This window comes from Phyllobates terribilis, unplaced genomic scaffold (genome assembly GCF_046119375.1).
Source record: "Phyllobates terribilis strain yellow unplaced genomic scaffold, ASM4611937v1 Scaffold_3__8_contigs__length_932513732, whole genome shotgun sequence".
NCBI classification, from domain to species: domain Eukaryota; kingdom Metazoa; phylum Chordata; class Amphibia; order Anura; family Dendrobatidae; genus Phyllobates; species Phyllobates terribilis.
Genome location: NW_027362763.1, coordinates 653,591,364 through 653,616,216, shown reverse-complemented (window position 1 = coordinate 653,616,216; position 24,853 = coordinate 653,591,364). Strand labels below are relative to the sequence as shown.

General features: G+C 47.6%; 1 pseudogene; it reads right to left on the bottom strand.

Annotated features, from left to right (window-relative positions):
* Positions 1-12,334: 12,334 nt before the first annotated feature.
* Positions 12,335-12,397, bottom strand: LOC141260631 (U7 small nuclear RNA; annotated as a pseudogene).
* Positions 12,398-24,853: the final 12,456 nt, after the last annotated feature.

The following is a 24,853-nucleotide window of genomic DNA, read 5'->3' as shown; positions in this document are numbered from 1 at the left end:
TTGAACTCCCTGCGTTCCACCGTCATGGGACTATCCAGTATTCCCACCGGGTAAGGAGTAAGCAGGCTGCTACGTTGAACCCCTTACCTCACTACAACTGGGCGGAAACGCAAGACAGCGACCCTGCCGTCCGACTGGTGAAGGAGATGCTGACTCGCCCGGAGGCTAGCCTGGAATCAGACGCTCCAGAGGAAGCCAAACAACTATGGGCAGAGAAGAGTCGACTGTTCCTTTACAAGGGGAAGTTGTGCCGCAGAATGGTTAACTCCAGGACGCATGAACTACTCTGGCAAGTAGTGGTGCCACGAAGAGACGCAGCCATGGTGATGGAGGCATACCACGACGGAGCTGGACACTTCGGGTGGAAAAAGCTGGAGTTCCTGCTGCACGAGCGGTTCCACTGGGTAGGCATGAGGGGAACCATCGAGAAGTGGTGCAGAGACTGTGGCCCGTGCAATCTGAGAAGGAAGGACCGGGCCAGCCAGAAGACTCCCCTGCAGTCCATCGTCACCCGGCAACCGTTGGAACTGGTAGCCTTGGATCATGTAAAACTGACCCCCAGCAGAAGTGGCTACGTCTACGCGTTAACCATCGTGGATCATTACTCCCGGTTTCTGGTTGTCGTCCCCGTCAAGGACTTAACGGCTCGAACAGCAGCTAGAGCCTTCCAGCAGCACTTTTGCCGTCCACACGGGTACCCGGACCAAGTGCTGACGGACCAGGGACCTGCCTTTGAAGCGGAGGTCTTCCAGGAATTCTGCAATCTGTATGGCTGCCGGAAGATAAGGACGACACCCTACCATCCGCAAACTAATGGACTTTGTGAGAAAATGAACCAGGTGGTAATGGATCTTCTAAAAACGTTGCCCCTGGAAGAACGCAGTCTGTGGCCTGAGAAGTTGCCCGATCTGGTGGACCTATACAACCACATCCCGGTAGGTTCCACCAACTGTACCCCGGCTTACCTAATGAGGGCAAGACCTGGTAAGTTACCTGTTGACCTGGAAATGGGAGTCCTGACGCCCGAGGACACTTCACCAGAAACGGACTGGGACACAGAGAGGCAGCAGCAGTACCGGAAAGTACAGGAGAGCGTGGAGCGAAGTCTCTGTCAGGCTAGGGAAAGACAAGAGAAGACTTACAACCAGTATGCTCCCGCTGTTCCCCTGGTACCCGGAGAGCAGGTCTTGAAGAGGAAGAGACGGCTCCACAAGTTGGACGACCAGTGGGAGAAGGACCCGTACACCGTACTGCCCTCAAGCCACGAGAACCCGAAGGTCTGTACCATCAGTAAAGACGGAGGGGAAACCACAGCCATTGTATCCCGGGACCACCTGAAGAAGTGCCCCGAACAACTGAGGAACCCTGAGGAGGAACAGGAAGACCATCGACCCGTGGAAGAAAGGGAAGATATGGTTAGTACCGTGCTCGGGGACTTCCCTCGGTCTTGGACTCAAGTCAATGGTGCAGTTGTGGTACCCGTACTCACCTTCCTCCAACCATCATCCCAAGAACCTACGGAGCAACGGGTAGAGCTGGAAGAGCAGCCGGTCCAGGAGGCAGAAGACTCCACCCAAGCGGAACAGGAGAATCCACCCTCTGCTTATAGTGAGCCTGCCGTACCCCTAGTGAGACAAAGAGCCGGTAGACAGCTGCCCAGTTTACCCTTGACAGTTCCTACACCCTGTAGTTCAGGGCCAGACAGTCAGCTCCGTAGGTCCACTAGGGCCACTAGAGGCCAGTTACCCGCACGTTGGAGGATCTAAATGTTTAAGTTGTTTTACAATGTTTACCTGTTTATTGTTGCTTGTGTGTAATTTTGTGTTTCTAGTTGTTTTTAGGAGTCTTCGGTGGATTTACCGGGAATCCTTTGTATATAGTTGGAGCGTAACCCAGGATGGACTAGAGACTGTTAAGGACTCGGGGTAGGACAGACCCCTACCTGGTTACGTCTCCCTGTGTTGGTGAAATGGACACCTTTGCTTTTCTTCAAAGACTGCACCCGGTTGCGGACATCCGTGACCATCTTATTGTGTTTCCTTATTGTATTTTATTGTTCTTTGATATACCTTGTTATATTTTTCTAAAAAGTGTTTAGTCCCGGAGTACTAAATTTCACTAGGGGGGAGTGTGACACCCCAGGGGTCTGGTTGTCACAGTGATAGAGATATTACGTCTGAGAGCAGGTGGGAGGTCCTTTGGTCAGGGATCCTGTGCATGCCACACCTCCTGCCCAGCCTTGGGAGGGGAAGAACTTCCCCTGTATAAACCCGGGGCTGAGGCAGGGTTAGTGAGTCCAGGAAGAGTAGAGACAAGAGCAGCATAGGAAGCAGCAGAGTCACAAGGAGTCAGGGGCTGGCAGCTAAAGAGCTCGCCCTGACTAAGAAGATTCTTTACCGGACCCGGAGTCCGAGGCTGTGGGGACTAACTTCTACCCAGCAGCAGAATCCGTCAGGCAGGGGATTTCAGGTCCCCTGGCCCAGAAGCCCGAAGGCCCGGTCACACGCGTGGGACCAGCACCGCCATCGTGGAGCGGAAGCCATTAGAAGGCCCCGAGTCACCGGCCATACGGGTGAGCACCACACGGTACACTCAGGGACGTGGGCTACTTACATCAGCTTCTAGCAAGGTAGCCAGAAGAGTACAGTCAGCTTGGGAGGCCTACAACTACGCCTGGCCAGGGGAGATCCCATCTGCTCAAGGACTGACCAGGCCCCGTTCGCTAGCAAGTACTCCGGGAGGGTCTATCGTTGTTACCAGTAAAGACCCTGAACGCTACCATACCGTCTCTGAGTGGTTCCTGCTACCCCCATCATACACGTCGGCTGCCCTGAGGCCATACCCCTCCCGTTGGGGGTTATACTATCACGCTGCACCATCCTTCCACCGGCTTCAGCGGTCTGCCCTGCAGCAGCAGCCCCCTGGCTGCATTCAACGGGTGGCGTAGTCATCAACCATTTTCTACCGCTAACAGACTGCCGTCCAGTTTGACTCCCTGGGCACGGACCGGGTCACCGCCACGAGACTACAACCCTAAACAGATCCGGCTCCGGGTAAGCTCCCGCGTGCGCAACGCAGCGCGACACAGGCCCAGGGGCGCGTCATAATTACTGCACACTCAAGAGTCTGGAGGCCGAGCTCTATGGAAACGAGCTGTACACTATAAAAGATAAAAGCTCTCATTGCTGAAGAATGACAGCAGATAGAAAAAAAGCAAGTCAATTGCTAACTTGCTTATTTTCATGCTAACTAGTTAAAGCAATTTGAGAACTTGATAACAGCCCTTTAAATGTAAAATGTTTAACCCCGCCTCTTCCTTTTATGCAAATGCATGTATCACTCTTGTATCCTCCTGGTTAAACCTGTTCTGTGTCGTCTCCATGATAGTGATGGTGATCGGGGAGGGGAGGTCGGATGAAACGCTCCATGTGATTGGTGTTTATAGCACATTTGCTTATTGTTTAGCAGGTTTTTTGGCAAATGTTGAAAAGCTCTAATGTTTGTGAGTAATTGAAATACAAGTAATTACTCTAAATTAGGCTGATGCTCTCAAGTCTTAGCTTATTTTATTCTGCAGCAAACACTTGGATGAAGATTTTTGCTAGTTAAGATTCCCACAAATGAAGACCAGAGTAGGAATTCTGCACAGCTCCACCTCCATAAGGGAAATGGGCTAGAAAACATCCCCTCCAAAAGCTGCAGAATTACTGGAAGAAGCAATGGCATCAACTAAGCCCAGCAAGAGTACAGGAGCTCCCAGCTAGCAACTGCTTCTTTCTTCAAGGGTTCTTCTACCTCTTAACCCCCCTCCTCTTCCTTCCAGGCTTTTCAGCATTGAGATGCCGTCATTTAATACCCAGCACCGGCCCCAGTCAGTCTCTTTGAGGAGGTCATAAGGACTTAACTGTCGGAGATGAAAGAAATGGCACGAGATGAAGGACAGTAATGAGAATGCCTGTAAGGTTTGTCTGATCACAGGTCATGATGGAACCAACAACTATCCCGAAGAAGACCACCTGCATGTCTCCAAGATCTGCCCAAAGAGAGAGAAAACCTGGGCAACAGTTTGCCTTTGGGTGGTTTCATATTGCGCTTTTCTACACATTTCTGGGAACCGTCTCGGCTTTTTTCCCTCTCCACCCACAACACAGAATTTGGATGCATAGACTATAATGGTGCCGGCAGAGTGAACGTCCGCTTTGATGAGCATCATTTTTGGTCGTATACGCCTAGTAGACTGCGTCTGGGTGTCCGCCTTCAGTAAGCAAACACGCATGAAATTCCCTATCAGTATATCTTTGGAATATGGGAGGAAAGTGAGGAAGAGGAGGAAACCCACACAAACACGGGGAGATACAAAACTGTTGTCCTTGGTGGCAATTGAACCCAGCACCCCAGTGCTGTAAGGCTGCAGTGCTAACCACTGAGCCACCATGCTGCCCACTTTTAGAGGATTCTTCCTTGAGTTCCATATGAAGTCATCGGATTTCTTCAGAGGTGGAGTTCGTTGAAATGCTCACTGATTGGAGTTCTTTGTCGACGTCTTCAGTTTCATTCATAATCACTGGACTCAGAACGTCTTTCCACAGCCTTTAGTAATTATAACTCATAAGTCATAGCTCTAGTTCTTATAATTACAGATTTCTCCTTTATCTGGAGTTAAAAAGTGCACAATGATGTGGTCTTCCACAGCCCCCTTCTAAAGAAGAAGGACCCCCACAATAAACCTTTCACTAGCTCTCTGGACCAAAAGGTTGCAGCAAAAGTCTTGGCCTCCACATTGCTGAAGCTTAGGGAGAGGCGGCCGAGCTCCCAGCATCCACCTGAGATACCAGGCCGAGCTCCCAGCATCCACCTGAGATACCAGGCCGAGCTCCCAGCATCCACCTGAGATACCAGGCCGAGCTCCCAGCATCCACCTGAGATACCAGGCCGAGCTCCCAGCATCCACCTGAGATACCAGGCCGAGCTCCCAGCATCCACCTGAGTTACCAGGCCGAGCTCCCAGCATCCACCTGAGATACCAGGCCGAGCTCCCAGCATCCACCTGAGATACCAGGTCGAGCTCCCAGCATCCACCTGAGATACCCGGCCGAGCTCCCAGCATCCACCTGAGATACCAGGATGAGCTCCCAGCATCCACCTGAGATACCAGGCCGAACTCCCAGCATCCACCTGAGATACCAGGCCGAGCTCCCAGCATCCACCTGAGATACCAGGCCGAGCTCCCAGCATCCACCTGAGATACCAGACCGAGCTCCCAGCATCCACCTGGGATACCAACCCAGCAGAACTCGGAGCTCAGTCTGGAGGAGAAGAACCTGAAGACCCCACACTGCTCCCCGAGACCGATCAGGAGGAAACCTAGAAGAGAACTGCACCCTGGGAACTTGTTGCAACAAAAATGCACATTTAATAGATATAATGCATAAATTATTCCCTGTATAACTGAGCAGATCTTCAAGAGATAAATTGTGAAATAATCCAATCTAAAAATTAATGTCCAGAATACCAACATGCACATAAAAGAAAACAAATCATACCAACACACAAAAGAACAGATATTATGCTTTATATTACTAAATAGATTGAGATGCAGCAAATCTTTTCTTTCTATTGTTTACAAATATTTGGGCTTTTCAGACTTCGCCCCCAAAAAATTGATGACTAAGAGTAAAAACGCTACAAACACATGGAGCGTTTCATCCGACCTCCCCTCCCCGATCACCATCAATATCATGGAGACGACACAGAACAGGTTTATCCAGGAGGAGACGAGACTGATACATGGATTTACATAAACAGGAAGGGGCGGGAACAATCCTACTACTGCCTGTATAATAGCAGGAAGGGGCGGGGCTTATCCCACTACTGTATGTAGATTAGTGAGAAGGGGAAGAAAGGATGAGGTTGTAAATATTGGCCAATTGCATAAGGAAGATCTGCTATCAGAAGACATTTGTTGAGGGAGACAAAGGATGAAGATCTTCACTGATGATCAAATGTCCACAAAAACATACACTGAGGATTTTACCAAGAAAAATAGGATTTGCATATCTGCACCCCCTTCTCAAAGCTGAGATGGAGAGGATGGGGGACCTGGTCTGTGTCGTCTCCATGATATTGATGGTGATCGGGGAGGGGAGGTCGGATGAAACGCTCCATGTGATTGGTGTTTATAGCTCTTTCACTATTTGTTCAACAACTTTTTGGCAAATGCTGAAAAGCCCAAATATTTGTGAAAAATAGAACTAAAAGTTGTTTTTCTAGTTTAGGCTGATGTTCTCAAGTTTAAGTGTATTTTATTGATTGTTATCAAGCAAGAACTATGCTAATAAAGGTTGACAAAGATTATCTGCTAATGAAGCTCCACAAAGGCCTCCAGATAAGAATTACAGACCAGAGTAGGAATTCTGCACAGCTCCACCTCCTTAAGGAAAATGGTCTAGAAAACATCCCCTCCAAAAGCTGTAGAATTACTGGAAGAAGCAATGGCATCAACTAAGCCCAGCAAGAGTGCAGGAGTTCCCAGCTAGCAACTGCTTCTTTCTTCAAGGGTTCTTCTACCTCTTAACCCCCCTCCTCTTCCTTCCAGGTTTTTCAGCATCGGGATGCCGTCATTTAATACCCAGTCGGAGCGATTAAGAGACTGCAAGCAGCTTTCACTGGAGTCCGGCATACATTGCTCACAAAAGGGAGTCAACTATTTGTGCCAGATTGGTCATAAAGGACCCATCACCAACGAAACCACTTTATGGGTAGTTGCACTATCCAGAGAGAGAAAAGAAGAGTGATCGTCTCCATATGAAACCCCCACACTCCTGACAAAGGCATAGTCATGTTCCTGAAGAGGTTCTGTACAGTTGTGCCGGAGACATCCACATCCTGAACAGCTATTGACTCTGGACTGGCAAGTAGTCGATCACAATCCCACTATCAAGGACCAAGTTTCAGAACATGAGCTCCAGCACCGGCCCCAGTCAGTCTCTTTGGGGAGCTCATACGGACTTAACTGTCGGAGATGTAAGAAATGGCACGAGATGAAGGACTGTAATGAGAATGCCTGTAAGGTTTGTCTGATCACAGGTCATGGAACCAACAACTGTCCCAAGGAAGACCACCTGCATGTCTCCAAGATCTGCCCAAAGAGAGAGAAAACCTGGGCAACAGTTTGCCTTATGGTGGTTTCATATTGCGCTTTTCTACACATTTCTGGGTACCGTCTGGGCTTTTTTCCCTCTCCACCCGCAACACAGAATTTGGACGCATGTGCCGACGGTTCCATAGACTATAATGGCGCCATCGCAGACCAGCTACATACCATCCACGTGTGAGTATGCTCATTTTGCCATCATGATAGCTCCAGCTCACGAATATGTTCGCTTTTCCACGCAATACTAGCGCTTTTCTATGTAGTGTATTTGGAGCTGTGCACGTTCTCAGGTTAATTGGGTACTGTTTATGACGGTGTTCACATTTGTTCATATATTCTATCTATATATTTTACCTATATGGTAACAATTATAATAAATACACAATAATGTGAACGGTGTCATGAGCTAGCACTATGGTGTTTAATCTGCATGGTATACTATTCCTTATAAAACACATGAGTATTAACTGATATGCAGTATAAGCCTTTGAGCAAGGTATACATTAGTGCGCAGAAATTTTTTAAGCAAACAATGTAACTTTGGCATTACTATTGATACGATAAATAAATAATTGAGCATCTCCCACGTACGGGTCTGCTGTGGCGCCCTCTTGCTTGTATGTTGTTTTCACTCTAATTCTCGTTCACATACTACATTGTGTCAATCGTGTTATTTTTTGAACAAATAAAGTTTGTTTTTGTCATAATGGACCTGTATTCGAAATTTCTTTCTTGTTTTTTCAATATAATGGTGCCGGCAGAGTGAACCTCCGCTTTGACGTGCATCATTTTGGACGTATACGCCTAGTAGACTGTGTCTGGGTGTCCGCCTTCAGTAAGCAAACACACATGAAATTCCCTATCAGTCTTTGGAGTATGGAAGGAAACTGGAGAACTGGAGGAAACCCACGCAAACATGGGGAGAGCAAACAAACTCTCTGTACCTCTTGTCCTTGGTGGTATTTGAACCCAGGACCCCAGCACAAGGCTACAATGCTAACCACTGAGCCACCATGCTGCCCACTTTTAGAGGATTCTTCCATATGAAGTTCCATACGAAGTCATCGTATTTCTTCAGAGGTGGAGTTCCCTGAAGATCTTCGTTGAAATGCTCGTTGATTGGAGTTGTTTGTCGACATCTTCAGTTTCATTCATAATCACTGGACTCAGAACATCTTTCTACAGTCTTTAGTAATTATAACTCTCAAGTCATAGCTCTAGTTCTGATAATTACAGATTTCTCCTTTATCTGGAGTTAAAAAGTGCACAATGATGTGGTCTTCCACTGCCCCCTTCTAAAGGAGAAGGACCCCCACAATAAACCTTTCACTAGCTCTCTGGACCAAAATGTTGCAGCAAAAGTCTGGGATCAGTGGCCTCCAAAATGCTGAAGCTTAGGGAGAGCCGGCCGAGCTCCCAGCATCCACCTGAGATATCCGGCCGAGCTCCCAGCATCCACATCGAGATGCCGTCATTTAATACCCAGTCGGAGCGATTAAGAGACTGCAAGCAGCTTTCACTGGAGTCCGGCATACATTGCTCACAAAAGGGAGTCAACTATTTGTGCCAGATTGCTCATAAAGGTCCCATCATCAACGAAACCATTTTATGGCTAGCTGCACTATCCAGAGAGAGAGAAGAAGAGTGATCGTCTCCATTTGAAGCCCCCACACTCCTGACAAAGGCATAGTCATGTTCCTGAAGAGGTTCTGTACAGTTGTGCCGGAGCCATCCACATCTTGAACAGCTATTGACTCTGGACTGGCAAGTAGTCGATCACAATCCCACTCTCAAGGACCAAGTTTCAGAACATGAGCTCCAGCACCGGCCCCAGTCACTCTCTTTGGGGAGTTCATACGGACTTAACTGTTGGAGATGTAAGAAACGGCACGAGATGAAGGACTGTAATGAGAATGTCTGTAAGGTTTGTCTGATCACAGGTCATGGAACCAACAACTGTCCCAAAGAAGACCACCTGCATGTCTCCAAGATCTGCCCAAAAAGAGAAAACCTGGGCAACAGTTTGCCTTAGGGTGGTTTCATATTGCACTTTTCTACACATTTCTGGGTACCGTCTGGGCTTTTTTCCCTCTCCACCCGCAACACAGAATATGGACGCATGCGCCGACAGTTCCGTAGACTATAATGGTGCCGGCAGAGTGAACGTCCACTTTGATGAGCATCATTTTGGACGTATACGCCTAGTAGACTGCGTCTGGGTGTCCGCCTTCAGTAAGAATACACGCATGAAATTCCCTATCAGTACGTCTTTGGAGTATAGGAGGAAGGTAGAGAAGCGGAGGAAACCCACGCAAACACGGGGAGATACAAAACTATTGTCCTTGGTGGGATTTGAACCCAGCACCCCAGTGCTACAAGGCTGCAGTGCTAACCACTAAGCCATCATGCTGCCCACTTTTAGAGAATTCATCCATATGAAGTTTCATACGTAGTCATTGTATTTCTTCAGAGGTGGAGTTCATTGAAATGCTCACTGATTGAAGTTCTTTGTCGACATCTTCCGTTTCATTCATAATCACTGGACTCTGAACGTCTTTCCACAGTCTTTAGTAATTATAACTCACAAGTCATAGCTCTAGTTCTGATAATTACAGATTTTTCCTTTATCTAGAGTTAAAAAGTGCACAATGATGTGGTCTTCCACAGCCCCCTTCTAAAGAAGAAAGACCCCCACAATAAACCGTTCACTAGCTCTCTGGACCAAAAGGTTGCAGCAAAAGTCTGGGATCATTGGCCTCCACATTGCTGAAGCTTAGGGAGACCCGGCCGAGCTCCCAGCATCCACCTGAGATACCAGGCCGAGCTCCCAGCATCCACCTGAGATACCAGGCCGAGCTCCCAGCATCCACCTGAGATACCAGGCCGAGCTCCCAGCATCCACCTGAGATACCAGGCCGAGCTCCCAGCATCCACCTGAGATACCAGGCCGAGCTCCCAGCATCCACCTGAGATACCAGGCCGAGCTCCCAGCATCCACCTGAGAAACCAGGCCGAGCTCCCAGCATCCACCTGAGATACCAGGCCGAGCTCCCAGCATCCACCTGAGAAACCAGGCCAAGCTCCCAGCATCCACCTGAGATACCAGGCCGAGCTCCCAGCATCCACCTGAGATACCAGGCCGAGCTCCCAGCATCCACCTGAGATACCAGGCCGAGCTCCCAGCATCCACCTGAGATACCAGGTCGAGCTCCCAGCATCCACCTGAGATACCAGGCCGAGCTCCCAGCATCCACCTGAGATACCAGGCCGAGCTCCCAGCATCCACCTGAGATACCAGGCCGAGCTCCCAGCATCCACCTGAGATACCAGGCCGAGCTCCCAGCATCCACCTGAGATACCAGGTCGAGCTCCCAGCATCCACCTGAGATACCAGGCCGAGCTCCCAGCATCCACCTGAGATACCAGGCCGAGCTCCCAGCATCCACCTGAGATACCAGGCCGAGCTCCCAGCATCCACCTGAGAAACCAGGCCGAGCTCCCAGCATCCACCTGAGATACCAGGCCGAGCTCCCAGCATCCACCTGAGATACCCGGCCGAGCTCCCAGCATCCACCTGAGATACCAGGCCGAGCTCCCAGCATCCACCTGAGATACCCGGCCGAGCTCCCAGCATCCACCTGAGATACCAGGCCGAGCTCCCAGCATCCACCTGAGATACCAGGCCGAGCTCCCAGCATCCACCTGAGAAAGCAGGCCGAGCTCCCAGGATCCACCTGAGATACCAGGCCGAGCTCCCAGCATCCACCTGAGATACCAGGCCGAGCTCCCAGCATCCACCTGAGATACCAGGCCGAGCTCCCAGCATCCACCTGAGATACCAGGCCGAGCTCCCAGCATCCACCTGAGATACCAGGCCGAGCTCCCAGCATCCACCTGAGATACCCGGCCGAGCTCCCAGCATCCACCTGAGATACCAGGCCGAGCTCCCAGCATCCACCTGAGATACCAGGCCGAGCTCCCAGCATCCACCTGAGATACCAGGCCGAGCTCCCAGCATCCACCTGAGATACCAGGCCGAGCTCCCAGCATCCACCTGAGATACCAGGCCGAGCTCCCAGCATCCACCTGAGATACCAGGCCGAGCTCCCAGCATCCACCTGAGATACCAGGCCGAGCTCCCAGCATCCACCTGAGAAACCAGGCCGAGCTCCCAGCATCCACCTGAGATACCAGGCCGAGCTCCCAGCATCCACCTGAGAAACCAGGCCGAGCTCCCAGCATCCACCTGAGATACCAGGCCGAGCTCCCAGCATCCACCTGAGATACCCGGCCGAGCTCCCAGCATCCACCTGAGATACCAGGCCGAGCTCCCAGCATCCACCTGAGATACCAGGCCGAGCTCCCAGCATCCACCTGAGAAACCAGGCCGAGCTCCCAGCATCCACCTGAGATACGAGGCCGAGCTCCCAGCATCCACCTGAGAAACCAGGCCGAGCTCCCAGCATCCACCTGAGATACCAGGCCGAGCTCCCAGCATCCACCTGAGATACCAGGCCGAGCTCCCAGCATCCACCTGAGATACCAGGCTGAGCTCCCAGCATCCACCTGAGAAACCAGGCCGAGCTCCCAGGATCCACCTGAGATACCAGGCCGAGCTCCCAGCATCCACCTGAGATACCAGGCCGAGCTCCCAGCATCCACCTGAGATACCAGGCTGAGCTCCCAGCATCCACCTGAGATACCAGGCCGAGCTCCCAGCATCCACCTGAGATACCCGGCCGAGCTCCCCGCATCCACCTGAGATACCAGGCCGAGCTCCCAGCATCCACCAGAGATACCAGGCCGAGCTTCCAGCATCCACCTGAGAAACCAACCCGGCAGAACTCGGAGCTCAGTCTGGAGCGGCTCTGGAGGAGAAGAACCTGAGGACCCCACACTGCTCCCCGAGACCGATCAGGAAGAAACCCAGAAGAGAACTGCACCCTGGGAACTTGTTGCACAGTAAATAGATATAATCCATCGATTATTCCCTGCAAAACTGAGCAGATCTTCAACAGAAAATAATTAAAATTATCCAATCTAGAAAATAAAGCCCAGAACACAAAAACATGCGCTTAAAAGCAGGAAAATCAAACCAACACAAGAGAACAGACATTGTGCTTCATGCTACTTCATAGACTGAGATTCTGCAAATCTTTTCTTTCTATTTTTCACAGATATTTGGGCTTTTCAGCATTTGCAAAAAAAACTGTTAAACAAATAGTAAAAGAGCTATAAACACCAATCACATGGAGCGTTTCATCCGACCTCCCCTCCCCGATCACCATCAATATCATGGAGACGACACAGAACAGGTTTATCCAGGAGGAGACGAGACTGATACATGGATTTACATAAACAGGAAGGGGCGGGGCTAAACATTCTCCCCCCCCCCCGGAAGAAACTAAAGCCCCCGTCTCACATAGCGAGATCGCTGCTGAGTCACGGTTTTGGTGACGCAACAACGACCTCACCAGCGATGTCGCTATGTGTGACACTTTGCAGCGATCAGGCCCCTGCTGTGAAGTCGCTGATCGCTGCAAAGTGTCCTGGACCATTTTTTGGTCGTTGCCCTCCCGCTGGTCAGCACACATCGCTGTGTGTGACCAGCGGGAGCAGCGATCAGGCTGGTAATCATGATAAACATCGGGTTACTAGGGACACACGCGCACTTAGTAACCCGCTGTTTATCATGGTTACGAGCCTGCTAAAGTGAGCGGTAACCTCCCGCTCACTGTAGCAGAGTGGTAACCATGATAAACAACTGGTTACTAGGAGCGCGTGTGCTCCTAGTAACCCGATGTTTACCATAGTTACCAGCCTGCTTCTGCTTCAGCAGGCTCGTAACCAGGAGCAGGACATCGTGGAAAGATTCTTTCCACGATGTCGCTGCTCCCCTGATCGTTGGTGAGCCTGCCTGTTTGACAGCTCACCAGCGACCACATAGCGACGCAGCAACGATCCCTGACAGGTCGTATCGTTGTCGGGATCGTTGCAGCGTCGCTAAGTGTGACGGGGCCTTTAACAGCGAACAGCCGTAGGGGTTTTGGAGAGGTAAATGCTGTTAATATGGTCAGTTTGTAGCAATTTTCAATAGGCATATCTACTATTCTATGTCTCTTGGTATATTTGTAAGTTGTTGTTTTCGGCCCCTTTAATGAAATAGGGCAATGCAGGCATTTTCTTTCTAAATATCAGCACTTAGCACTTTATGATCATTGATTTAAATGTTTGATTCCTCATCGTCTAATTTAGTTCATTCTCACATTGATTGACTGATTACTGTACAATTTGCACTTTGTCTAATCTGTTTCCATATGTCTATAGCACTGGTTTGTATATATATCTTGTGAATAAGGGGGTTTCGTTTTTTTGCCATATAATCATGCTGAATGTGATATGACCAAGCTATATATTGCATCTCTCTTTCCTGGATGTCCCCTGTTATTTCTCTATTTTTTGTTTTTTTAATATGAATAATGAATAAAAATATAAATTTTTAATCTAAACTAGAATCTCTCTTATCCTATGGGTTTCAAATGAACAACCACATGGGATTAAGTGTATAGTGACATTTGTGGGTACCGTCTGGGCTTTTTTCCCTCTCCACCTGCAACACGGAATATGCGCCGACGGTTCTGACGCGCCCCCTGGGGCCGTGCGGTACTCGGTAGCCGGGCCGGTCGGTGCTGGGGATGTCACGGTGGCAGTGACCCGGTCCGTGACCCAGGGCGGTCAATTAACCCCTTAAGCCCCGCGGGTGGTTTGCACGTTAATGACCGGGCCAATTTTTACAATTCTGACCACTGTCACTTTATGAGGTAATTACTCTGGAACGCTTCAACGGATCCCCCTGATTCTGAGATTGTTTTTTCGTGACATATTGTACTTCATGATTGTGGAAAAATTTCTTCGATATCACTTGCGTTTATTTGTGAAAAAAACGGAAATTTGGCGAAAATTTTGCAATTTTCAAAATTTGAATTTTTAAGCCCTGAAATCAGAGCGATATGTCACACAAAAGAGTTAATAAATAACATTTCCCACATGTCTACTTTACATCAGCACAATTTTGGAACCAAAATTTTTTTTTGTTAGGGAGCTATAAGGGTTAAAAGTTGACCAGCGATTTCTCATTTTTCCAGCAAAATTTACAAAACCATTTTTTTAGGGACCACATCACATTTGAAGTCACTTTGAGAGGTCTTTATGACAGAAAATACCCAAAAGTGACACCATTCTAAAAACTGCACCCCTCAAGGTGCTCAAAACCACATTCAAGAACTTTATTAACCCTTCAGGTGCTTCACAGGAATTTTTTGAATGTGGAAGAAAAAAATGAACATTTAACTTTTTTCACAAAAATGTTACTTTAGACCCAATTTTTTTTATTTTCACAGGGGTAGCAAGAAAAAATGGACCCCAAAATTTGTTGTGCAATTTCCCCTGGGCACGCAGATACCCAATATTTGGGGAAAAAACACTGTTTGGGCGCACGGCAGGGCTCGGAAGGGAAGGAGCGCCATTTGACTTTTTGATTGTAAAATTTGCTTGAATAATTAGCGGACGCCATGTTGTGTTTGGAGAGCCCATGTGTGCCCAAACTTTGGAGCTCCCCCACAAGTGACCCCATTTTGGAAACTAGACCCCCCAAGGCACCTTTCTAGATGCATAGTGAGCACTTGGAACCCCCAGGCGCTTCACAAATTGATTCGTAACAATGAAAAAGTGAAAAAAAAAACCACTTTTTCATTTTTATGAATCAATTTGTGAAGCACCTGAGGGTTCCAAGTGCTCACAATGCATCTAGATAGGTGCCTTGGGGGGTCTAGTTTCCAAAATGGGGTCACTTGTGGGGGAGCTCCAATGTTTGGGCACACAGCGGCTCTCCAAACGCAACATGGTGTCGCTAACAATTTGAGCCGATTTTCCGTTAAATTTGTTAGAGGACACCATGTTGCATTTAGAGAGTCCCTGTGTGCCCAAACATTGGAGCTCCCCCACAAGTGACCCCATTTTGGAAACTAGACCCCCCAAGGCACCTATCTAGATGCATAGTGAGCACTTGGAACCCCCAGGTGCTTCACAAATTGATTCGTAACAATGAAAAAGTGAAAAAAAAACACTTTTTCATTTTTATGAATCAATTTGTGAAGCACCTGAGGGTTCCAAGTGCTCACTATGCATCTAGATAGGTGCCTTGGGGGGTCTAGTTTCCAAAATGGGGTCACTTGTGGGGGAGCTCCAATGTTTGGGCACACAGGGACTCTCTAAATGCAACATGGTATCCGCTAACAAATTGAATGGAAAATCGGCTCAAATTGTTAGCGGACGCCACATTGCGTTTGGAGAGCCCCTCTGTGCCCAAACTTTGGAGCTCCCCCACAAGTGACCCCATTTTGGAAACTAGACCCCCCAAGGCACCTTTTTAGATGCATAGTGAGCACTTGGAACCCCCAGGTGCTTCACAAATTGATTCGTAATAATGAAAAAGTGAAAAAAAAACACTTTTTCATTTTTACGAATCAATTTGTGAAGCACCTAGGGGTTCCAAGTGCTCACTATGCATCTAGATAGGTGCCTTGGGGGGTCTAGTTTCCAATATGGGGTCACTTGTGGGGGAGCTCCAATGTTTGGGCACACAGGGACTCTCCAAATGCAACATGATATCCGCTAACAATTTGAGCCGACATTTTGTTAGCGGATATCATGTTGCATTTGGAGAGTCCCTGTGTGCCCAAACATTGGAGCTCCCCCACAAGTGACCCCATTTTGGAAACTAGACCCCCCAAGGCACCTATCTAGATTCATAGTGAGCACTTGGAACCCCAGGTGCTTCACAAATTGATTCATAAAAATGAAAAAGTGTTTTTTTTTTCACTTTTTCATTTTTACGAATCAATTTGTGAAGCACCTGGGGGTTCCAAGTGCTCACTATGCATCTAGATAGGTGCCTTGGGGGGTCTAGTTTCCAAAATGGGGTCACTTGTGGGGGAGCTCCAATGTTTGGGCACACAGGGGCTCTCCAAACGCAACATGGCGTCCGCTAACAATTTGAGCCGATTTTCCATTCAATTTATTAGCGGACACCATGTCGCGTTTGGAGAGCCCGTGATGTGCCTAAACAGTGGAGCTCCCCCACAAGTGTCCCCATTTTGGAAACTATACCCCTCAAGGATTTTATTAAGGTGTATAGTGAACATTTTGAACCCAGAGGTACGGCACATTATTTGTTTACATTAGGTCATCATATTGAATAAGTTGTCATTATTCTTGAGCGCAAGTGCTCGCTACTTGAGTTTGCATCGGGTACTCAGGTATGCACCATGTACAGCGTGTGCTCGAGTGACATGCTCGAGTCCCTGCTCCGCATGTTTCACGGTTATTAGACACCCAAAAAAAAACATGCGGGGATCGCTCGTGCATGGCAGGCAATCCCCGTAAAGTTTTTTGGCCGCGAAGCATATGGGGCAGAGACTCGAGCATGTCACTCAAATACCCACGATACTCAATGCATACCAGAGCACCCGATGCAAACTCAAGTAGCGAGCACTTGCTCTCAACACTAGTCGCCATATCGTCATCTTTTTTTCTTACTTTTGAAAAAAATCCCAACCCCAGCCCTAACCCTAGCACAACCCTAGCCCCAGCACAACCCTAGCCCCAGCACAACCCTAGCCCCAGCACAACCCTAGCCCCAAACCCAGCCCTAACCCTAGCCCAATCCTAACCCAAGAGTTTATTTTTGACGCCGTTCCTTGTGCGGTATAAGTGATTAGACGACTTTATTCTTCGGGTCGGTGTGATTACAGCAATGCCAGAATCATATGGGGTTTTTTATGACTGACAGCTGTCACACACTAAAAGACGCATTTTTTGTAAAATCTAGTTTTTGCATCGCCATATTTTGAGAGCTATAATTTTTCCAGATTTTGGCAGACAGTCATGTGATGGCTCGTTTTTTGCGGGATGACTTGACGTTGTTATTGGTGCCATTTTCAGGCACGTGACATTTTTTGATCGCTTTCTATTCCGATTTTTGGGAGGCAGAATAAACAAAAACCAACAATTCAGGAATTGTTTTTTTTTGTTTTTTTTTATTCTGTTCCGCGTGTGGTAAAATTGATGAGGTAGCTTTATTCTTCGGGTCAGTACGTTTACAGCGGTACCACATTTGTATCATTTTTCTATGTTTTGGCGCTTATACACAATAAAAGCTATTTTATAGAAAAAAATATTTTTTAGTATCGCTTTATTCTGAGAGCTATAACTTTTTTATTTTTCAGCTGATGGAGCTGTATGGCGGCTTGTTTTTTGCGGGACGAGATGACGTTTTCAGCGGTATCATTTTTATTTATATGCGTCTTTTTGATCGCGTGTTATTCCACTTTTTGTTTGGCAGTATGGTGATAAAGCATTGTTTTTTGCTTCTTTTTTTTTTTTTTTTTTTTTTTTACCGTGTTCACTGAAGGGGTTAACTAGTGGGACAATTTTATAGGTCAGGTTGTTCTGGACGCGGCGATACCAAATATGTGTACTTTTATTGTTTTTTTTTTATTTTTTTTATAATAATATTTATTGATGGGTACATTATATTTTTATTTTTGGTGTATTATTTTTTTTATTTTTTTATAATATTTTTGCACATTTTTTTTTTTTTTTCCACTTTCACACAGTTTATACACTTTATTACTTTGTCCCACTCTGGGACTTTCACTTTTTTTTTTCTGATCGCCTGCATGGCACAGGAATGGAGCACCATCCCTATGCCATGTGTTATGTTCTGCTACCAGAGCTAAGGAAAGAGAGGAGATCTGTCCCTACGATAGAACTCAGCTTAATCCCTACGATGTAACAGGGAACCTGATCCTGCGATCAGACCTGCTAAAGTCCTAAGCTAGTCTGTACGGAGACCTATAGATGTGGGGAAGGAATCCCTACAAGTACTAAGGACTGGGAGGAAAATGGGACACCTCTTAACAGAAATAGTAGCAGACAGACAAACAAAATATATAGAACACTGAGGTCCGTAGACCAAGCAAACTAACAGAGTTAGATACAGAGCACAGGCTAGCTAGAAAGTAGTTATACAATGAAGTCCAGCAAAGCCAGAAGGGCGGAGCAGGATTAAATAGGCCAACAAGGTCATGTGACCAGCAAAGGAAAAAACCTAAGAGCAAGGTTCTAACACCATGAAGGCTGTCAGAAGTGCACAGTGTGAAGATTGCTTGGAGATGCACTGCGCATGTCCAAGCAATCTTCCTGCTCTCTGGTGACCCGGATGTTGTCATGACGACATCGGGTCGTCATGGCAACACCCGGGAAGCCTTTGCAGACTGCGCTGGAAGCCGGAAGAGGAGGTGAGTATCGCCGATCACCTCCCCTTGCCCCCGCAATGCCGCGATCGACTTCGATCGACTTCGATCGCAGCATCGCGGGGGTTAATGTGCTGGGAGCGGTGCAGGACCGCTCCCTGCACATAGTACCGGGTGTCAGCTGTGACAATCAGCTGACACCCAGCGGCGATCGCGCCCGTACAGCCTGTGTGCGCGCGCGATCGCGATGACGTACTAATACGGGTCTGGCTCTTAAGTCCCAGGGCACAGACGCGTATTAGTACGTCAGATGTTATTAAGGGGTTAAAGGAAAAGGGGAACATTTTTTTTAGAGATAATTTTCGTGACGCCACCTGTGCTATGCGGCTATATGGAGCCGCCGCTGCGGTGCAGATCCTCTGGAGCTGATGATGACGCAGCAGAGTTGGTTCAGCTCTCCACAGGCAGAGCTAAGCTCCAGGGCAGTATATGAGGTAGATGTTGTTGGTGCGGTGTAATGCAGGGCTGAGGGCGCAGACAATGACCAGACAAAAAACTGATGGCGGTTTCCTCTATCTTTAATTGCTGTTAGTTAAGCTGACCGGGGCACGGGTACTAGCTGGTAGTGGAGGCCCTGGCGGCCTGGAAGCAAGTTGGGAATCCACCTCACCAGGTGGAGTTGTAGGCCTTCCCTTTGCGCTACCTCTTTGTCCCTGCTGTTTGTAGCTATGCTGCGGCCCTCATCCCTGAGTCCCTTTTTCCTCACCTGTATGGCAGGCCTTCTTGGAGTGTCGCTCCCACATGGTGGTGCTGGGCCCTATGGTGCCGCTGTGTCGCCGGGCGTCTGGTGGGGCCACGAGACCTGCAGTCTCCTGCCCTCCGGATTCTGCTGCTGGGCCTTCAGTGCCCCACAACCACGGACTCCGGTGTCCGGTTCCTTTGCGCTTCTCTCTGGCGTGAGCTTGCCCACACCTCCCTTCCCCAGGTCCTTCCTCGTCATTCTGCTGTCTCCAACTCTTCTTATTAACCCCACCTCCATATTCCAGTTTGAAGGAAAGGAGCTCCCCTTTCTGGTCTGGAGCCAGGAAAGTGTTGGATGCTGGTATACCTGATCAGGGGACCCCTCCATGCTTCCAGGCATGGCATCACCCTTGTGAGGGAGGCAATGCCACTATGGCAACTGGACCCCTGGGGTGCCACAGTTCCATAGACTATAATGGTGCCAGCAGAGTGAACATCAGCTTTGACGTGCATCATTTTTGGACGTATACGCCTAGTAGACTGCGTCTGCGTTTCCGCCTTCAGTAAGCGTACACGCATGAAATTCCCTATCAGTATGTCTTAGAACTATGGGAAGAAACCCACGCAAACATGGGTAGATGCAAAACTCCCTGTAGGTGATTTGAACCCAGGACCCCAGCGCTACAATGCTAACCACTGAGCCACCGTGCTGCCCACTTTCAGAGGATTCTTCCTTGAGCTCCAGTTGTAGTCATCGTATTTCTTCAGAGGTGGAGTTCCCTGAAGATCTTCGTTTAAATGCTCGTTGATTGGAGTTCTTTGTCCACGTCTTCAGTTTCATTCATAATCACTGGACTCAGAACATCTTTCCACAGTCTTTAGTAATTATAACTCACAAGTCATAGCTCTAGTCCTGATAATTACAGATTTTTCCTTTATCTGGAGTTAAAAAGTGCACAATGATGTGGTCTTCCACAGCCCCCTTCAAAAGGACAAGGACCCCCACAATAAACCTTTCACAAGCTCTCTGGAGCAAAATGTTGCAGCAAAAGTCTGGGATCAGTGGCTGTGAAGAAACGGCACCAGGGGGGCCCCCGCAGAATCCCGCTGTCGTCGCTTCTTCCGGTGGATCCACACGTCGCCACGTGCCTGATGTCATACTACGCCAGATGGAACACGTGATACGGATCTACCCTTTGCACCAATGTGACGTTCCACACCCCCTCCAGGACGCGTAAGGTCAGATCGGCACAGTCCTCCCGGGTACAGAGAGGCACCAGGGGGTGGGACAAGGTGGTCCACTCAGACGCTGATGTAGCCCCACACTCTCCCACACTCCTGACAGGCTGAGAGGCTCTTTCACTACTCCAGTGAAGCAGAGCCTTGTCAGCCTGGATAGAGCTGCCACCAGTTCCTGTTTGATATAACAGACTTATATCGGGCTAGAAACCAGCCCGGTAGCACGTCGTTGACCGAACAACAGACATGAGGTTCGTGGTTCGAGATAAAAGACCAGCCCAAGATTAAATTATATATTTAATCGCCATAAGGGCTCACTAAACAATCTACTGTATACATAAGGTAATACATATACAATGGTCAGAGTTACAAATACAAATGCATGGTACATCAAGCATCACAGATCTTAAAGTCAATTACAGGTAGATGGAAAGCATGGCTCGGGGATTGGGCGACTACATGTGGAAGAATGTGTGCCATGCTTGGTTGCTGGACTTGTCCCTCACGTCTGCATGTCAGGAGCTTCCCCAGGGAAAAGACAATATGCTTTGCTACACAGACCTTCCAACTCTCTGGGAAGTCCCACTACCTGCCCCCTGTTCAGACCAATTCTCCATCCTCTGTTCCTTCATGGATAGGAGACTCCCAGAACTAACATGGCCCATGCCTCCTTACTGAATAGTCCCAGAGAACCGGTTCTTGTGTCAACGGACCCGGCAGAGCCCCTGCTACGTGTGTGTATCAAACACAGCAGTTGTAGGAGGTTCCAAAAGCCACACACTGAAACCCCCCTCCCTTCTCTCTTACAGCTGGGAGTCGGATTACGCTGCGACTTGAAACTAGACAATCAGGGAATGTGTGACTATTCTAGAATATCCTTCACAGTGGCCTCCACATCGCTGATGCTAAGGGAGAGCCAGCCGAGCTCCCAACATCCACCTGAGATACCAGGCCGAGCTCCCAACATCCACCTGAGATACCAGGCCGAGCTCCCAGCATCCACCTGAGATACCAGGCCGAGCTCCCAGCATCCACCTGAGATACCAGGCCGAGCTCCCAGCATCCACCTGAGATACCAGGCCGAGCTCCCAGCATCCACCTGAGATACCAGGCCGAGCTCCCAGCATCCACCTTAGATACCAGGCCGAGCTCCCAGCATCCACCTGAGATACCAGGCCGAGCTCCCAGCATCCACCTGAGATACCAGGCCGAGCTCCCAGCATCCACCTGAGATACCAGGCCGAGCTCCCAGCATCCACCTGAGATACCAGGCCGAGCTCCCAGCATCCACCTGAGATACCAACCCAGCAGAACTCGGAGCTCAGTCTGGAGGAGAAGAACCTGAAGACCCCACACTGCTCCCCGAGACCGATCAGGAAGAAACCCAGAAGAGAACTGCACCCTGGGAACTTGTTGCAACAAAAATGCACAGTAAATAGATATAATCCATAGATTATTCCCTGCATAACTGAGCAGATTTTCAAAAGAGAAATTTTAAAATTACCAATCTAGAAAATAAAAAGCAAAATACAAACATGCACTTAAAAGCAAGAAAATCAGACCAACCCACAAAATAACAAGTATTGTGCTTCATATTACTCAATAGACTGAGATTTAACACATTTTTTCTTTCTATTGTTAACAAATGCTTGGGCTTTTCAGACTTTGCCAAAAAAAATTAATGTAAAAACCACTATAAACACCAATCAAGTGGAGCGTTTCATCCGACCTCCCCTCCCCGATCACCATCAATATCATGGAGACGACACAGAACAGGAGGATACAAGATTGATACAAGTATTTACATAAACAGGAAGGGGCGGGGACAATCCTATTACTGCCTGTATATTAGCAGGAAGGGGCGGGGCTTATCCCACTACTGTATGTAGTTTAGTGAGAAGGAAGGATGAGTTTGTGAATATTGGCCAATTGCATAGGGAAGATCTGCTATCAGAAGACCTTTGTTGAGGGAGACAAAGGATGAAGATCTTCACTGATGATCAAAGGTTCACAAAAACTTCCACTGAGGATTTTGCCAAGAAAATTAGGATTTGCATAGCTCCACCCCTTCTCAAAGCTGAGATGGAGAGGATGGAGGACCTGTTCTGTGTCGTCTCCATGATATTGATGGTGATCGGGGAGGGGAGGTCGGATGAAACGCTCCATGTGATTGGTGTTTGTAGCTCTTTTGCTATTTGTTTAATAGCCTTTTGGCAAATGCAGAAAAGCCCAAATATTTGTGAAAAATAGAAATGAAATTATATCTGTTGTTTAAACAGGCGTTTGTAGAATAGGCTTTAAGACCAACAGTCATTGAAAAAAAAATTATAATTCAGTTTAAGGTCTGTTATTAAAAGACCTTAAAAGAGAAAAACAAATGTTGAAAAGCTTTATTGATGATCAAAGGTCCACAAAAACAGCCACTGAGGGTTATACAGAAAAATTCTGAATTTGCATAGCTCCACCCCCTTCTCAAACCTAGGATGGAGGTGAGCAATTCACTGCTGTATAGAAACCAATAGACTGGAGAGAGCTGACTGGGATGTTAAGAGTTAACCCCTCTCCTGTGGTGTAATTACTGTACACTCCAGGGTCTGGAGGCTGAGCTCTATGGAAATGAGCTGTACACTATAAAAGATAAAAGCTCTCATTGCTGGAGAATGACAGCAGATAGAAAAAAGCAAGTCAATTGCTAACTTGCTTATTTTCATGCTGTCTAACTAGTTAAAGCAATTTAAGAACTTGATAACAGTCCTTTAAATGTAAAATGTTTAGCCCCGCCCCTTCCTGTTTATGTAAATACATGTATCACTCTCGTCTCCTCCTGTCTAAATATGAACTGTGTGTCGTCTCCATGATATTGATGGTGATCGGGGAGGGGAGGTCGGATGAAACGCTCCATGTGATTGGTGTTTATAGCTCTTTTGCCAATTGTTCAACAGCTGTTTAGCAAATGCTGAAAAGCCCAAATATCTGTGAAAAATAAAGAAAAAGGAACAGCTATGGTTTAAACTAACATCAGTAAGTCTTGACTTTTTGTATGATGATTTTTATATTATGTGGCTCCTTGATGTTTGGATTAGGATCAAGTATTCTAAGTAATCTAAAACACAGGTCTACAAAAAAAGATTTCACGTGTCAAGATTTTATGAAGGGTTTCTGAATATTTTGCTGAATTCAAAAATCCTTTTATTTTTGCAGAATTGATTCTAGTTGTTGAGATAATTCATCCATGAAAATAATGCATTCCCCCAAGGCGACTTGTGTGTGATAACAGATGCAATAGCTTTTGGTCTTTTGACTCTTTAGCGTCTTAGGTAATGAAATATCCCATAGAATTATTTAGTATTTCAGTTTGTAGCTTACAATGCTATAAAAGCCAGAATTCTACTGTAATTGATTAACTATCAAATATCTCAGAAATTAGAGACAATCTGGCAAAACCAAAATCATATTCTTAATCAGCGCCATAAACTTAATATAAAACCATTCAGACATCATCGGCACCAAAATCCAGGACCAACGATCATCAAGAAATCTCTAAAGATTTCTGATAACAAAAGACCTTTGATGAGGAAGACAAAGGATGGAGACCTTCACTGATGACCAACGTTCCACTGAGAAAGCTGCCAAGAAGATGAAGATTTGCATAGCTCCACCCCCTTCTTGAAAATGGCTACCGAAGAAAGGAAGTGTCGGAAAAGGCACAACACCAATCTGAAACTCAACCAAGACTCATAAGAAGACTGTACCGGGAGCTGGAGATCAGTGGGACATTCAGCAAAGAAGCACCATTATTTCTTTGAAGGCAAAAGGAGTGGGTGGAGGTGTGTGGTACCAGGAAGTTTGAAACTCTAAGCAGTCAAGCCTTTGGGATGTTCACTTTAATGATATTTTGTGGCAGTTAAGTCAGTGAGTCTTGACTTTTTAAGGAGAAGAAAGAAAATTGACTCTATGAGGAACCGCCACAACCTTGACAAAGACATTGCAATATTGTTGAAGAGGTTCTGTGCCGTGATGCAGGAGCCCAAACACTCACAGCCGCCCCTTCTTGCTAATCTACAGGCAGTAGTAGGAATATTCTTGCGCTTTTCTGATAATCCTTGAAGGGTTCTTCTCATGTTGTCTCTTGAGCAGATCAGAGCTCTGCAGTCTCCTTACAGTCTCCTCACTTGGAGCCGAAACACCCACAGCCGCCCCGTCCTACTAATCTACATACAGGAGTATAATAGGCTCCTCCCCTTTATGCTAATATACATAGAGTAGTAGGATAAGCCCTGCCCCTTCCAGTTTATGTAAATCCATGTATCAGTCTTGTCTCCTCCTGGATAAACCTGTTCTGTGTCGTCTCCATGATATTGATGGTGATCGGGAAGGGGAGGTCGGATGAAACGCTCCATGTGAT